Source organism: Hermetia illucens, chromosome 3, assembly GCF_905115235.1.
Source record: "Hermetia illucens chromosome 3, iHerIll2.2.curated.20191125, whole genome shotgun sequence".
Lineage (NCBI taxonomy): Eukaryota > Metazoa > Arthropoda > Insecta > Diptera > Stratiomyidae > Hermetia > Hermetia illucens.
Genome location: NC_051851.1, coordinates 40,562,319 through 40,576,689, shown reverse-complemented (window position 1 = coordinate 40,576,689; position 14,371 = coordinate 40,562,319). Strand labels below are relative to the sequence as shown.

Here is a 14,371-nt window from a genome sequence, read left to right as displayed (position 1 = left end):
ACATAGTATGCTGGTCCCAAGCCCAAGTAAAGGAAGAGGGTTTGAGAGAACGTACTCTGTACTATCCTCAGTTAAACAAAAATAAAATGCTGAGATCAGGAAAAGAGGTAAATAGAGTATAGTTGAAGTTATTCCACTATGTTAAATCCCACCTGATCTCTCTTGGTGACAGGTCCCGCGACAGGCCGAACAAGAAAATGCATACAATGTCGTTACAAACATGATGATCGGATGAAGTCACAAGCCTCGGAGAAATGCTAGGGCGTCCACCTCAGTCGACGCGCTCGGTCCTGTCGAGAAATGGGCAAAGCTTCTTGACGCATGGACGGCGTCAGGACGTAAGCAAGTTAGTCCGAACAAAACAAACAAAACAAATACGTGTCTGCACGCTAAATTTTGGTACCCTAACTGGAAAGACGGAGGAACTCGCAAGAGCCCTTCGGAAAAGGCGCATTGATGTATGCGCTCTGCAAGAAACCCGATGGTCTGGTGCCAAAAGCTGCGATATTGAACGTCAACGCGGTAAAAATGGCTATAAACTTTTCTATTTTGGTAACCGACACACTCAATATGGTCTTGGCATTGCCATCTTAGAGGGCTTCCGTGATGCCATTAAAGAAGTCGAACAATTTGATGATCGGCTGATGAAGCTCACCATTATATCAGTTGATCGCACTATACACTACTTCACTGCGTACGCACCACAGACAGGGCGACCTGATGCCGAGAAAGATGCCTTCTGGCAACTTCTCATCGCTCAGATTTGTCATGTGCCGTCTGCCGACTATATCATCCTTGCGGACGGTAACAGGTGTCACGAGGGAATGGGGTTTGCAGTGGGCAAAGAGGGTGGCGAGCGTATAATCGATTTTGCAGACCCCCATGACCTTGTACTTATGAATCAAACGATTGTCTCATCTTCCTACATTTTATAGTGAGAACAGTAAAAGGCAAATCGATTATATTCTCATAAGACGCCGACATTTTACCACCGTCACTGATTGCAAAGTCGTTCCCTATGAGACCATCGCACGTCAACATCGACCGTTGATTGCCGTCCTGCGAATTAAGCCACTGATAAAACAGCGTGAGGAACGCACTGGCTTGCGGCGCATCAAATGGTGGCGATTTGATGAGAAGAAAGAAGAAAAGATTTCACTCATACGATTGCCGACCATTACGAATGTGGAAGAATCATGAAACCAAATGAAAGACACGATCCACAAAGCGGCCTCTGCAACCCTCGGGGTCACCAAGCCGGGTAAGCGGTACATCAACCGAGATACTTGGCTTTGGAATGATGATGATGAAATAAGGTCCGTGAAAAGAAACGCCTCTACCACAAATTTCTCGACGATAAAACGCTGGCCAATTGGCAAATTTATAAGAATGTCAACCGGGAAGCAAAGAAAGCAGTCGCTATCACCCGAGCAAAACATTACAAAAATATTTACGATAAACTGGACATTCCGGATGGTGAAAGAGATCTATATCGACTTGCTAAAAGCCGTAACGATAGAACACAGGATATCGAACACTTCTTTTGCGTTAATGAAAAGAACGGTACTTTGCTTACCAACTGTCGAGCCGCAACTGAGAAAATACTTCGAGCAGATTCCATCTGAAGAATTTGCTTATTCTCCACTTCCACAACCATTGCCGACATTTGGATCAGTCCCACCTGCAGCGCAACTGAAGTCAAGGGGGCAATAAGACGAATGAAGTCGGGGAAAGCCACAGGACCTGACGACATCGCCTCTAAGCTCTGGAAAGCGAAGAGCTGGGACCCAGCACTGTGGCTCAGGGAATTCTTTAATCGGGTTATTCAGCAAGGAAGAACACCATCTGACTGGCAAGATAGTACCAAAGGTTTTGTGTATTTCTTTTATAAAGAGATTTGGGTGTGCATTTGTCCCATTAGCATGTAGCACGTAAAATATGCATATATTATGTGAAATAGCCACTAGTGATATTGATATTCATAGTCTTGATTTTGTAGAGGAGCGACAGATTTGACCTAGTATAACTTTGTTAGTAATAGTGCAATTTTCACCAAGGCAAAACAACAAGGCAGGATAATGCTCTATACTGTAGCCTACATTGCTGCAAAATTTTGTGATTCTAGGATGAACTTAAGGGGAGTTTTCCTGTCAATTACTAAAAATTATAGCAATGTACTATTATTAACTTTATTTGAACAGGTATCGATATGGAGGGTATTTCGGAGCCTAGGCACCATATAGTGGCAGCCCATTGATTTTTTCCAGATTTTTCGGTTTCGTAGTTCCTGAGAATGGGTTCGTTAAAAAAAATTACCACTTTCGACCCCCCGCACTACCCACCTTTTCAACAAAAGTCAAAACTAAAACCGGCTTCAAAAAGTACTAACCGAGACCTTTAATTCGATACCCCACATGACTATATTTGATGAAAAAAAAATTTACACCCCCCTGTTGCATGTATGGGGACCCCCTTAAATTCATCGTAAAAGGATGTAACTCACTATATGCGTGAGCGTTCACAGTTCCCACCTTTCTATTGGTGTCAATCGCTTTCTATTTGGTGTCAATCGCTATAACTGTCTCCGAGAAAAATGCGTGTGACGGGCAGACAGACAGACAGACAGACAGAGGGACAGACGGACAGACGGACAGACGGACAGACGGACAGACGGACAGACGGACAGACAGACAGACAGACAGACAGACGGACAGACGGACAGACGGACAGACGGACAGACGGACAGACGGACAGACGGACAGACAGACAGACAGTAAACTGATTTTAATAAGGTTTTGTGTTTACACAAAACCTTGAAAATAAAGGTAGTCCAGCAGAATATTCAAATTACCGTCCGATTCTATTACTTTCCCATACCATGAAGATTTTTGAACGCATTCTTGACAACCGTATTCGCGAAATTGTTAAAATAACCATGAATCAAGCTGGATTTGTCAAAAACTGCGGAACTACTGACGCAATACACGCTGCGCGGTTACTTATGGAGAAACACCGTGAGAAGCATCGCCCCGTTTACATTGCATTTCTGGATCTAGATAAAGCGTTTGACGGTGTTCCACACGAACCCATCTGCCTTACAACAACACTTAGTGCCAGAAGAACTCGTGCACTGGGTTCAATTGCTCTACCACGATCCGAAAAGTAAAATTCGAAGTATGGCGGGTGTATCAAAACCGCTTCGTGCCTCTGTTGGTGTTCATCAAGAAAGCGCCCTCTCACTCCTCCTCTTTGTTCTTGTTATGGATGCCGTCACACGGGATATCCAACGTCCAACGCCCTACACACTGCTTTATGCAGATGATGTTTTCCTAGCATCTGGTTGCAAAAATGATCTTGTCCAAAAATGGAATGATCGCCTCATGCAACACGGTCTCAGATTGAATCTAAACAAAACTGAATTTTTGATGACCGCTCTCTATGGTTCTGAGTGTTGGCCGACTATAAAAGACAATGAACGGCGTCTTGCGGTAATGGAGACGAAGATGTTAGGTTGGACTGGTGGCGTGACACCTTTTGATCACATCCGAAATGAGGATATCCGCGATCGTTATGGGGTTGCACAGATCGTGTAAAAACTGCGAGAAAGGCGTCTTCGATGGTATGGCCACACAATTCGTGCTGACGAGAATTCGCTTGGTCAGAACATCGAAGTCAATGATAAATGACCAAAAAGCAGGCCGAAACAACGACGGCTTGATTTAAAAAACTCAAGATTGCACCCAGATCAGGCATTCGATAAAGCCAAATGGCGAAACCGATCACGACGAGCCGACCCCACTTGTGAACGGAACAAAGGCTGAAGGAAAAGAAGAAGACCATATTTTTTATAAATATTTTTTTTTTAGAAAATGACTGCGAACTTTATCTTAGAGCCACAAGTTCCGTAATAATAAAGGCTATACTTCAGAGCACGAGTAGCACAGAGTAATAATAGTTCAATGTTGTCACTTTTGTGGAAATTATTTGCATTCCAAGACTTTGAATGTCAGTGTCATACTAAAGTGAATGGTCTGAGAAACTAAATGCATAAACATTACGACAAACTGACACACTAAATGCATAAAAATGTTTATATAAGCAATACACAACACCCATACCATACCCGAAGCGCATAGCTTCCTGTTTCCCAACTTTTATGTTGTCGAAATCAATTTTTAAGATTTTGTATTTTTGTGTGTTGTTTTGGAAATGCATTGTGCCACATGTAGAGCGCTTTCTGTGGAGCCGCCGGCTCTAGTAGGTTGGTCTAGCCACACTTCCAAGCAGGTTCCCTCATTCAATCCTTTTGTAGACCAGCCTGATGTCCTTCTCGGCTTTGGGTATGCACTTTTCGTGCCGTGTGGTTCTCTCCATAGTTCCGAGATAATTGCGAGGTGATTACTGCATTACTACATATCATACAACAGAGTAAGACTGACAAAGGTCAGGTTTACAATTGAACCAGACCCCCCTTTACGAAGGGTTTTTACGTTACCTTCGTTGGCCAGAACTATATCTAACTGGGCAAAGGCCTCTAAAACACTTCGGCCTTTTATGTTATTCTCTTTACTCTCTCATTCCCATGAATTAAAAGCACTGGTAATTACCATTACCATAAGGGGTCTGCTCAAGTAAATCATCCTGAGCAACCCTGCAATGATTAGGGTTTATTTGAATTCCGATCATTTACCACTTCCAGCGATATAAGAAGTAGGAAGATGAGAAACCGTAAAACCGTCTTCACCTAATATTTTTAGCGATATACTAATTATCCCGCCCTTCCTTTCCTTCCCATAATAGACATTGGGGTCCATATTACACTTTTTGGTAATATAGCCTTTCTCCCTTGACCTAAATTTAAGATATCTGCTCTTCCAGACGACAGGCAACCCATCCGTTTCGAACTATTCCTGCCGACAATAATTTCTGCGCTGGCTCCACTGGTAATCGCATTGCAGCCTTTTGAGTACTGTCATAGATTTTTCTCTAACTCGGACGGACTTTTTCCCCAGTTCCTTCAACTTGAACTGGTTCTTTAATTTTTCCTTTGAATATCACTTCGATAAGATCCCTGCACTGTATATGGACCTCGTGTTTTTGGGTGCGTACTGTGAAATTCTCTTCAAGCGAGTTCTTAACTTGGGTGCGGAAACCGTCACGTTTGCCCAAACTGGATTTTTTCAGCCCAAACATGAGGTCTGCCGCCTAGATTTTTTAGGTCAGGGTCGGCTTGAACCTTTTTGAATGTCTCCGCGTATGACAGATTGCCCTTGCTGGGGATAACAATTGCCTTTGCTTTCTTCTTGGTCTTTTTGCTGTTTATCACCATTTTCGATCCTCTTGCATCTTGCTTCAGATGCTGAAGCTCACACTTGGGGGACGTGCTTTCTTCGTTCTATGCTTTTAGTCCCGTTTTTTGGAACTGTTAGGACGCCTTTTTCCCTTTTATGCGCCCGCTAACTTTCTATAGGATCATCATTTTTTTCCTACACTCTCTTGTTTAGCGGCAGCTTGATGACAATACTTTTAGATGTCACTTGAGTGGCCTGTGACATCGTTGGGGTAACAGCTTTTGGATTGTCCTTGATATTTCGTTCTTCCTCCTACGATCTGCTATAACGCACTCTAATAGCTTTTGCCATATTCTTGATAGCTTGGTGCACGTTTGCTTGTCCTTGGTAAACTCCGACAGTTCAACTATTTTTACACCAAGCTGTTTGAAGAATAATTCTTCTCTTTTCTTCATGAGTCCCGACTGGATTACTCTTTTATATGGTCTGACTTTATCTTCGCTTTTTCTTTTACAATCTTTGGCTTTGGTTTTTCTTGAAAGGATCAATCTCTTGATTTTGCAGCACCTTCTGCTGTCGCCCTTTTTGCGCTAGGTGTTGTTACCATTTTTGTCGTTTGCTCCCAAAAACCGCCGGTACTGGAGTTCCAAACCCCCGCACAGCAAGTTTCCTCCTTTTCTTGTCTTCCACATGGGTTTTGTGTTTTTTTCGCTCCCATAGTCATTTTGGTCCCATGCAGAGTCTGAAAATAAAGTGCATGAACACATATTTACACATCAATAGGTTTGCCTCTATCCACCTACTGGGGCTGCGCCTGATGTAAGATCTGGAAACTCCTCTCGGTCTGTCTGTCTATCTGTCACACCTGTTGATACGAAACTTAATAGAATGGTGGGAATTGTGTATCCCCTTGCAGCAAGTGACATAGTTGTACTTCTGGTCCCAACCACGATTATGTATTTTCGTTAATAAACTTTGATTGGTTGAAGGTTTTTCTTTACAACTCCGTAATTTTAGTAAGGTTGTGATGTTTAGTAAGATAAAATTATAATCGTGGTTCGGACGGCAGAGACAAATATGTAGACTGAGAAAGCGTTTAAATATTTGGGTCCAGATTTTTACAAATAGAGAAGTGCTTCTCACCAGCGACTCACCTTCTTTTTGAGGTTACATTTGAAAAAGAAGAAACAAATACAAACGGTTATGAAATCCGTTGATTTAAAATTGGATATCATGATTCAAGACCTCGATAATAACAGATTACACAGCTATCTATTGCCAAAAAAATCCTACAAAACTTTGAAATAACGAGCGTTACCTATGAAAACCTCCATAAAGGGAGATAATGCAAAATAAAGAGACATACTGGGTAGTTTTTGAAGATTTCGGTAGTAAAATGAGCTTTTGTATTTTTGACTGGGTGAGAAATCAATTGAATCCTTCTTTCACAGTCAGTTTGCGAACGTTTTTTGAGTTCAGTGTAAGCCTTGTTAATTCTAATATGCACCACTATCCTCGCAGTTCCTCCTCGGAATTTGTAGGAAAAGAGATTTTATTACTCCCAACAAAAGTAGAAGACAAGTCATTTGTAATATTTTTGCCCATACTTCATTCAATAATAACTTTGTATGCGTCCCAAGGCAGTTTTTATGCCCTTGCTATTTAGTTCCTTAAAAAACTCCCTTAAGTTGCCTTCAAAATTCTCGATATTACTCTTCTAGCATCTAAAGATTTAGTCCCCATCTTATCGTTTGGCAAAGTTCTCTCAGCCAAAAGTGAAACACTCTTCATGACTCAATAGTTGTCTGCTAGGAAGCAAAAAGAGGAAGCCTCATCAAGTGGCGCGACTGATCGTGCAGAGATGGCAACTCCAATACCTCGCATTGTCGCTATTTCGGAAAAAAGCCCAGTCAGAATCGCTAGTCCTGAACAGATGAATTCGGACACAAACCGAGTGGAAGTGCAGTCGACCGTCCTAGCTAGAGCCAATAAGGAAAGGCTCATTAAGAAATGCGCAGTAGTAGTGAAGCGTATGTGGTCGGCAACGTTCCTGCAGAGGAACGTCAGCAAAGGTGTCAAAAACGGGCTGATGGAACTGGAGGAACTATTGGACGCGTCTCCTTCTATAGGCGAACATGGAGAGCACCGAAAGACGATTGGAGAGCAGAAACAGCCGCACTCCTCGCTGAAAACGTTGCTTGCGTCAAACGAACCGCTGATAGCCCACAGCTAGCGAACTGGGGAAAAAGTGGAAAGAGCACGAGGTGGCTGAAGGAGACTTTATCGAAGGAAAAAAAGAAACAACTGACTCCGTCGCCAGAGACATGTCTGTCCAAAGACAAGGAGGCTACCAACCGAAAGCCAAGAACAAACAAGACGAGGAAACGAAGAAGGACCGTCGGCTCTGCTCATTAAGCCGACGGAAGGCAAAACATTTGCGGAAGTCCTTAGTGAAATCCGCTACAGGATGAGACCGGAAGACAACAGAGCAGAGATGTCTTCCATACGGAAAACGAAGAGTAGCGGAGTTCTCGTCGAATTGGGCCCAAAAACAACTAACAAGAGTACCTTCGGCGAAGCGGTCAAGAGGTTTTTGGGGGAGAAAGTTCTTGTTTCCAACCTAGAGCCCATGTGCACTCTAAAAATCCGGGATGTTGACTGCTTCACAGAAAAGGTCGAAGTAGAGGAGGGGATAAAGCGTGAATGTTCAGAGATAACCAATGGCCGGGTAGGTATTATCTCTGTAAATGCTCAAGGCTAAAAGCTCGCCATGGTGGAAGTCCCCAAGCAATATGCGAAGAAACTCGTTAGCAGCGGGAAAATCAAAATCGGATGGGTAGTATGCAGGGTGCGAATGCAGATAGTCCCCACCAAGTGCTACAGGTGTCTAGACTATGGACACACGTCAGCAGCTTGCAAGGGACCGGACAGGGGGACAGCATGCGGCTAAGTGGGTCATCAAACGAAGACCTGCAATGAAAGCGAGAGTTGCGTTTTCTGCAGGAATCGTGGCGCGTCTGGTGAGAGCGTCGCACACGCTGGAGGCTCGAGACGGTGTCCGATCTTCAGAGCGGAATTGGAGAGGGCTAGAGTACGAACGGCATGATCCGCATTTTACAAATTACCATGCACCGGAGTGCAACCGCTCACCAGTTGCAAGCACAGTTTGCTGCGGAATTAAATGCTGATCTAGTGCTGAATAGCGAGCAATACCGAAACAAGGGCCCGCCCACATGGCATCTCGACCTATCGGGCACCGCTGCTATCTGGGTTCGGGACGATGTTCGACTTCGAACGAGAAGATACCGGACTTTCGGCGCCGACTTGATGCTCTGGAGGACGCCGTTTCGAGTACGGAAGGACGAACCCTGGTAGGCAGTGATTTTAATGCCAGGGCACCAGCAGCCTGCTGTCTGACGCCAGAGAGAAAAGGGATTCTGGAAATGGTGCCGAAAACCGGGCTCGTAATTTAAAACACCGGATCGCCGTCAACGTTTCGGTGCCCAGGCTGTGAAGGAGGCATTCCGAACATCTCTTTTGCGTCGGAATCTCTGGCATCATCGGTGGACGGATGGCGAGTCCTAGAAGACTTCTCCGGAAGTGATCACCAGTACATCGCGTCCAAAGTGGTTGACGCTACTTGCCGGCGTGCACCAACGCCACGGTCCCCCTGCCTATGGAATATCGCTAGGGTGAATATTGGGAAGTACGACGAAGCTCTTGGAGCATGCAGAGCCGCGCTGGAGGGCGCTCCGAGGGATGGTAGTGTCGCAGCTGACACCGTATTAAATTCAGTTATCAACCTGATAACGACGGGGTGTGAAGCTTCCATGTACTGGTGCACGGCATAAATTGCCGACCTACAGAAGGAGTATCATAAGCTCCGCCCTTTGGGGCAACGTTTGCATGCCAACGAGGAGGCATGTGCCATAAAGGCAAAATATAGATCAGCAAAAAGAGACTCCGCAGCGCTATAGATAAAAGCAAAGCTTGCGGCTGGCAGAACCTTGTTAACGAGGTGAATGGGGACCCGTGGGGGCTTGGCTATATGCTTGTCACCTGAAAAATCGGGGCTCTGCAGAGGCCCTGCATACTAAGTATCGACCAGACGGACCGCATTGTGCGGGCATTGTTCCCTAGACACCCTGTGCGGATTGATGTAAATAGCGCGGAAAGCGTCGAGGATTGCCGCCTTTTCACGATGAGAGAGCTCGAAGAAGCCTTTTCCACTATGAAGAACAAGAAGGCGCCAGGCCCTGATGGCATCCCGGCAGAAGTTTACAAACTGGTGTTCCGCCAACGGCCAGAATTGCTTCTAGAAGTGTACAACGCTTGCTTGAAGGAGGACATTTTTCCTTGTCGCTGGGAAGTGGCCAGACTCGCATTGATCAGTAAGGGTAAAGGAGACCCAGAGCTCCCGTCTGCATAACGACCGCATGTGTAAGCTTGACACGGCCGAAAAAGTGCTCCAGAAGCTCATCAGGAGTAGACTCGCTGAATCGATCCGTGCTGCCGGAAACTTATCCCCAAGGCAGTTCGTGTTTAGAACAGGGAGATCTACAGTGAATGCTGTTCTGGAGGTCGTAGATGCGGTTCATCGAACCGAGGCGCACAGCCGCCGGTCTCGACGGATAGTGCTCCTCATAACGCTTGATATTCGAAATGCCTTCAATTCCGTAAGATAGACAGAGATGCTAGGCACACTAGAAAATTCATTTCACGTGCCAAGCTATCTCTTGCGGATATTGAGGGATTATCTGAAAGACCGATCCTTGCTCTATGAGACGCTAGAGTGTCAAAGGAGGATGGAAATCACGTTAGGAGTAGTGCAGGGATCGATTCTAGGGCCGGACCTCTGGAACGCTTCTTATGATAGCCTACTGAGAATCGATATGCCCGAAGAGTCGCGCGTCGGTTATGCAAACGACGTAGCGGCACTTCTTGCCGGACGCACTGTTGAACAGACACAAAACAGACTTGGCATATTGATGCGACGGGTAAGCGGATGGATGACTGCTCACGGTTTCAGCCTCGCAATGGAAAAAACCCAAAGTAGTCGTCTTGACGAGAAGGAGAATCCCGACCCTGCGTCCCATATCGATCGGGGAATTAACTATAGAGGCAAAACCAGCTGTTAAATACCTTTGTTTACTGTTCGACTCGAAGATGAGCTTCTTCGAACAAATCAAAGCAGCAGCGGACAGAGCTGCAGCTGGAGTCGCGGCCTTGAGTCGGCTAATGGCGAATGTCGAGAGCCCTATATCAACTAGGAGACGTCTCCTTATTGGAGCAACGCAGTCGATTCTGCTCTATGGTGCGGAGGTATGGGCTGATGGTCTTGACAAGGAAGTGTATCGTAAACGTTTTGCTCAAGTGCAGAGGCGGGGAGCTTTACAAGAGGCGTCTGCTTATCGCACCGTCTCCGAACCGGCTGTGATGGTGATCACGGGAGTGATCCCCGTTGCCCTCCTTGCCAAGGAGCGCAAAGCTACCTACCGCCGTAAGGGCGAGATCTTAAGAGAGGCAGTTGCCCGTAAAGAACGTCAACGTAGCCTTACCGAGTGGCAACTTTCTTGGCAAAATGAGCCAAGGGGCAGATGGACTGCGTGGCTCATCGACAAATTAGACCCGTGGTTGAACCGAACGCACGGTGAGATTAATTATTTCCTTACCGAACTTCTAAGTGGGCATAGAGGTTTTCAGTCTTACCTGCACAGGATTGGGAAGGCGCGATCTCCTCATTGTGTGTTCTGCAATGGACCGGCGGACGACGCTGAACACACCTTTTTTTCTTGCGAGAGGTAGGACGGCTTTCGTCGGCAGCTTTATGCAGAAGCAGGGGAGCTCTCTCCAGACAACATTGTCAAAGAGATGCTGAAGAGCGCTGGCAGCTAGAATCGTATTGCGCACTAAGTTCGGGCTCTTCTTATTGCGAAGAAGATTGAACTCGACCGGCAGAGGGATCGGACGGTAAGGGGTTCCCTGAACTGACAACTCCCTTCCTCCCCTCCCCTCCCGTTGATGAAAGGAATTCCCTGACTTGAAGCCGGGAGAGCGGGAGAGCTAGCCCGAAGTAATGTGTGAAACGGTTCCAGGCTAGTTCTCTAATGACAGGGAGGTGTTTAGTTGGTAATTCAACAGCGTGTTGTTGCAGGAGTCCAACACTCTGTGCGTAAACGCATTCACCTCCCCTACTCCAAAAAAAATCCTTCACATATCAACTCAACCTGGATGAAATAGTGCTCCAAAGCTAGTAGCCATTACCATCGGAACCCTCGGACCTCAGTGAAACCTTGAATCTACCTGCATCTAAATGCATAATTCTCCTTTGCGTCTACTGTCATTCCAAATTCTAGGTGACCACCAAAGATAATGAAAGATGCTTCGCAATCAATGACATTGTTGGCTATGATTACGTCCGAAATAAGGACAATCGAGGACAATAAAGCGCCGCAGCCTTTGTAGAAAAATTGGAACAAAAGCGCCTTGGATGGTATAGTCGTGCTATCTGCGCTGTTGATAACTCGCCAAATAAAATTGGACTGAGCATTCCAGTCGATGAAAAATGACCCAACAATAACCTAGAAACCACCCACCACAAACGGAATTGGAGAACTTGGTTGAGACGAACCAATTACGCCTCTGTTGGGACAAAGGTTGAAGCCTAAAAAAACAATATTGTTGAAATTACAATAGATACATACAATCTTTTACAACAATATTAAATGATTGAAGACAAAAGTTCTGAAGCCGACATGCCTTGAGTAAGGAAGTACTGTTTACTGAATTTGTAGCGAATTAGTCAAGCAAGTTACATTCTGCTGCTTTAAGTACTGTTATATATGTATGTGGAACAAATATTCGCTCAAATGAGTAAATATGGCAAATTACCTATTGTTATCGTTTCATAATCATAACGCGATCCATACCATACTTTTGCTATAATTAGATGCTAATTCTCGCACATGCCTTTTAATGAAATGTCTTCGATCGCCTAACAAGTAGAGGAAACTACCAAAGCTATGAGGTGGCAATAGATGCATAATATCCACATATGTATGTAGTTTAGAATATACCCACTATGAAGTGAAGTAAGATTACATAAGGAAATTAACCTTGGGATTGAATCGCGTATCTATTCTGCTTCAAGAATAGATATTGGCTTGATGGTCTTTTACATCCAGACGCCAGAAAAGGCACTTTGCCGCAAATCAGCTAAATAATTAGAAGGAAGCCAACATATCAACCAAATTGCTTTGAATTTCATTTGCATGTTTTAATTTTCCACATACTTTTTCGAATTTCCATCTGATTTTCATCTAGAAAAGAAAATCAAGCTCCACTCGGAGTATCTGTGCCAGTTTCGATTTTGATATCGTGGTGACAAGACATGGTGTGTTTGGTCGACCAACCGCGATAAGTAGGGAGTATGTGGGTGACTTCGAAGACGGTCGTTAATTGCTCAACGCGCGCCAAAGACAGAATTATTTGAAAATTTAACTGCTTTCCAGCGAAGTGATAATAGTTGGTCATTTAATTGAAGTGATTATAAGTGCGTTAATTTTGAAAGTTTTATGCGAAGAAATATTCAATTATCATTATTGTGAATGACGAGTGGCAACTGTGCGACACAACTGAGTGTACGTCCAAAAATAAGTTCTGAATCAAGGATCTACTCATCGAGATAGGTTCCGCCTCTCATAAATCATTGTCTTCAGAGTTTTGAGTTTTAATTCAAGCGGAGAGAAGCAAAGAAAGCATCTTTCAATTGGTCAGTACTTGGAAATTTTAAATTAATCAGTTTTGTTCAGGACTCATGCAGCAATTAAGTGGAAATCTTTAATTGATGTATCTTCGTCTTGTGGGGGAGACAGTTTTTGTGTGGTCTCCAAATTCTGAATGATTTAGAATTTAACTTTTGATCTTGAGATGTACATAAAACCAATCCATTGCCCCAACGGAGCTATGTTGACAACCGTGTTTATTTGTTGACAAAAGTTGTACAATATCTGCACGCGTAGTGAGGGACGAGAAACAGCATTTTTAGTTGACATTCGGTAAATTTAAGATTGAAAATATTGCATTCGCCAACATTTCACAAGGTTAAAAAAATATTATATGTATGTATGTACGTATAGTATTTTAATATAAATATTCAGCTCGTGGATCACTTGTCATGAAACCAAAAAAAATGCTAGAAAATAGTACTGCCTTGAAGTGTGTCGAATCATTTAATTTAATTGAAACCCAAAAAGGATTAAGGAGTTGAAGGTTTGACGGAAAAGAAAACCTAATTAAAATCGGCTCACTGTCTATCTAACGCGCAGTTTTTTGAAACATGGTTATACCTACTGGCACGAAATTTGATGAAAACATTGGAATTAGTGACATCGTTCTGAACCATGAAATTTTACAGTAGCATAGGCCATAATATGCAGCACCATACTGGAAAGTTTTGTGGAAATCCTACTATTATTCACAAAATTACAAAAGTTCTAAATTACTTCTTTCATGTGAAATTTCAGGATCACAGTAAAGTATGTAGTCGGACATGATTTTAGGATTCACTGGAATATATAGAAGGCTAAAAAATAAGATATGATAGCCATTTCTCCGTATAACGTATTCAACCATATTTATCTAGTGAGTAAATTTTTCCTTCTACAATATAGAAGCTATTATATTTCCTTCCAGGGGAGAGAGAAGAGAAACCTATAAAGGTATGCCTACTACAGTAGATGCGCTAGGGTTCTTAGTTCTGCATCACTATGTATTACATCCAGGTTCATATACCTTGCAAATTGGTGCACTTAAATCAAATTTAGGGAGACGTTTAATCCTGGTACTATTATATGTTACCCTCTTTACCTTTTTTGAGATTCAGCAGAAATCATATTTTTGAAATCTGAATTTTTGGCCGAAGACTTTTGGATCGAATCAAGAAATGTTTATATACAAGCACATATTCTTTAAAAACTGCATTGGACTTATATTCTGTGGCCTTGAATACAAGACATGTCATTGTTTCCTTATAGTTTTTATCATTATTAGTAGTTTTCAATTTGAATTTAAAGAAAAAA

General features: G+C 43.7%; 1 protein-coding gene across 1 annotated transcript in view; it reads left to right on the top strand.

Moving 5' to 3' along the window:
* Positions 1 to 12,490: 12,490 nt before the first annotated feature.
* Positions 12,491 to 14,371, top strand: part of LOC119651553 (xaa-Pro aminopeptidase ApepP) — a 38,504-nt gene continuing 36,623 nt past the window's right edge. Inside the window, exon 1 of the mRNA XM_038055185.1 lies at positions 12,491 to 13,062. The gene's annotated coding sequence lies outside the window, so the exon portion shown is untranslated. The remainder of the gene's footprint in view (positions 13,063 to 14,371) is intronic.